This window comes from Colobus angolensis, unplaced genomic scaffold, assembly GCF_000951035.1.
Source record: "Colobus angolensis palliatus isolate OR3802 unplaced genomic scaffold, Cang.pa_1.0 Scaffold39, whole genome shotgun sequence".
Classification (NCBI taxonomy): domain Eukaryota; kingdom Metazoa; phylum Chordata; class Mammalia; order Primates; family Cercopithecidae; genus Colobus; species Colobus angolensis.
Genome location: NW_012117265.1, coordinates 3,109,316 through 3,112,583, shown reverse-complemented (window position 1 = coordinate 3,112,583; position 3,268 = coordinate 3,109,316). Strand labels below are relative to the sequence as shown.

General features: G+C 52.5%; 1 protein-coding gene across 1 annotated transcript in view; it reads left to right on the top strand.

Annotated features, from left to right (window-relative positions):
- The window catches only part of ICAM5 (intercellular adhesion molecule 5, telencephalin), a 14,685-nt gene that overhangs the window by 7,907 nt on the left and 3,510 nt on the right, over positions 1-3,268 (top strand). The window lies entirely within an intron of this gene.

Genomic DNA, 3,268 nt, shown 5'->3' with positions numbered 1-3,268 from the left:
ATCTCCTGACCTCGTGATCCGCCCGTCTCGGCCTCCCAAAGTGCTGGGATTACAGGCTTGAGCCACTGAGCCCGGCCAATAATATTTTTTTCAAAAATTGGACAGGGCCGGTCGCGGTAGCTCACGCCTGTCATCCCAGGATTTTGGAAGGCCGAGGCGGGCAGATCACGTGGTCATGAGATCTAGACCATCCTGGCCAATATGGTGAAACCCCGTCTCTACTAAAAATACAAAAAATTAGCTGGGAGTTGTGGCACACGCCTGTAATCCCAGCTACTCGGGAGGCTGAGGCAGGAGAATCGCTTTAACCCCAGAGGCAGAGGTTGCAGTGAACCGAGGTGCAGTGTCTTTTATATATATATATTAGACAGGGTCGGGCACGGTGGCTCTCGCTTATAATCCCAGCACTTTGGGAAGCTAAGGCAGGTGGGTCACTTGAGGTCAGGAGTTCGAGACCACACTGGCCAACAGGGTGAAACCCGTTCTCTCCTAAAAACACAAAAAATTAAGGCCAGGCACAGTGGCTCACGTCTGTAATCCCAGCACTTTGGGAGGCTGAGGCAGGCGGATCATGAGGTCAGGAGATAGAGACCATCCTGGCTAACACAGTGAAACACCGTCTTTACTAAAAATACAAAAAATTAGCTGGGTGTGGTGGCACACGCCTGTAGTCCGAGCTACTTGGGAGGCTGAGGCAGGAGAATTGCTTTAAGCCCAGAGGCAGAGGTTGCAGAGAGCTGAGATCGCACCACTGCACTCCAACCTGGGCAACCCAGCCAGACTCTGTCTCAAAAAAAAAAAAAGGCCGGGCGTGGTGGCTCAAGCCTGTAATCCCAGCACTTCGGGAGGCTGAGACGGGCGGATCACGAGGTCAGGAGATCGAGACCATCCTGGCTAACACGGCGAAACCCCGTCTCTACTAAAAAATACAAAAAAACTAGCCGGGTGAGGTGGCGGGCGCCTGTAGTCCCAGCTACTGGGGAGGCTGAGGCAGGAGAATGGCGTGAACCCGGGAGGCGGAGCTTGCAGTGAGCCAAGATCCGGCCACTGCACTCCAGCCTGGGAGACAGAGCGAGACTCCATCTCAAAAAAAAACAAAAAACAAAAAACAAACAAACAAACAAACAAAAAAATTAGCTGGGCCGTAGTGGCACCTGCCCTGTAGTCCCAGCTACTTGTGAAGCTGAGGCAGGATAATTGCCAGAACACAGGAGGTGGAGATATTGCCATTACACTCCAGTCTTGGCAACAGAACTAGACTCTGTCTCCAAAAAAAAAAAGTGTTTTTTGAGGGGGCTGGGCATGGTGGCTCAGGCCTCTAATCTCAGGACTTTGGGAGGCCCAGGTGGGAGGATCCCTTGCACCCACGTGTTTCAGACCAGCCTGGGCAATATAGTAAGACCCTACAAAAAATATGTTTCCAAAAAAATTCTTTTTGAAATGGAGTCTTGCTCTGTCACCCAGGCTGGAGTGCTGTGGTGTGATCTCGGCTCACTGCAACCTCTGCCTCCTGGGTTCAAGCAATTCTCCTGCCTTGGTCTCCTGAATAGCTGGGACTATAGGCATGTACCACTATGCCCAGCTAATTTTTGTAGAGATTTAGTAGAGATGCTAAATTAGCCCAGCTAATTTAGTAGAGATGGGGTTTCACCATGTTGGCCAGGCTGGTCTCCAACTTCTAACCTCAGGCGATCCACCCGCCTCGGTCTCACAAGGTGCTGGGATTACAGCTGTGAGCCACCGTGCCTGGCCTATTTTTCAAAAATTAGCCAGACTTGGTGGTGCATGCCTTAGTCCCAGCTACTTGGGAGGCTGAGGCAGGAGGATCCTTTGAGCCCAGGAGTTCAAAGCCACTTCCAGCTATGATACTGTCATTGTGCTCCAGCCCAGGTGACAGAACAAGACCCTGTCTCTAAAAACAAACAACAAAAAAATCCAAAAACTTTTTTTGAACACCTACTATGTGTCAGGCACAATCTGACGGGGTTTCACCATGTTAGTCAGCCTAGTCTCAAACTCCTGACCTCATGATTTACCCGCCTCGGTCTCCCAAAGTGCTGGAATTACAGGCATGAGCCACTGTCCCCAGCCAGCCGTCTTTTCTCAGTGTGACCTAGAGCTCGTCCTCTCTCAGTGCCTGTTTTCAGCTCTCTTCACACCCTTGGGCAGGGGTGGGGGCCTCGCTCCTTCCTCCTACTTATCTCTTCCGTCCAGCACTGCCCTCTGATCTGGGTCACTCTTGGAGGTGGGAGCTAGGTGCTTCCCCCAGGCCTGGTTACTGGTAGAGCTGAGCCACCTTGCCAGGATGGGTGGAGGCCCTCTCCATCGCGCCTCTGCCCTGAGACCTGGGTGAGACCTTCCTGGGCAGGCACTGGCTGATGCTATGGGTGTCAGCCCTCAGCATGTCCCGCCTGTTAAAGGGTGCACCCCTGCCCCACCCTCAATGCCTCCTTCATCCTGTGTCCATCCACAGTGCCTCAGTTTATCCCCACCTTACCTTTCCACTCAGCCCATCATGATTCAGAACAGACACACACAGGGTATCAGCTGCAACCCCCATTACACGGCACCTTCCCCCCTCATCCCCAACAGCATAAGGCATAACAGCTGGGCCTCCTCCCCACAGCCTCCTCCTCTGCCCCTCCTCCCTCAAAAGTAGGAACACGGAGCCCTAGAGAAGGAAGCCAACCCCATGCAAACACGTAATGAGCAAAGATAAGACGGGGAAATGGCACAAGAGGGCAGGCCCGTGCTCGGTGGTGAGCCAGGGGCCAGGTACAAAACCCAAAAAGGCACCAGCCAGGGGCAGCCACTCACACCACCTCACCTTTTCTGCCTGTGCCCTGCCTGCTGAATGATCGCTCTCCACTCCTACTGACCTCAAGGTCTCTTTCAGAGCCTTCAGATGAGATATTTATTTTAGTAGGTTGGTGCAAAAGTAATTGCTGTTTTTGCCATTGAAAGTAATGGCAAAGGCTGGGCATGGTGGCTCATGCCTGTAATCCCAGCACTTTGGGAAGCCGAGGCCGGCAGATCACGAGGTCAGGAGTTCAAGACCAGTCTGGCTAACATGTGAAACCCTGTCTCTACTAAGAACACAAAAAAAATTAGCCAGACATGGTGGCACATCACTGTAGTCTCAGCCGCTTGGGAAGCTGAGGCAGAAGAATTGCTTGAACCCTGAAGTGGAGGCTGCAGTGAGCCGAGATCATGCCACTGCACTCCAGCCTGGGCCACAGAGTGAGACTGTCTCGAGAAAAAAAAAAAA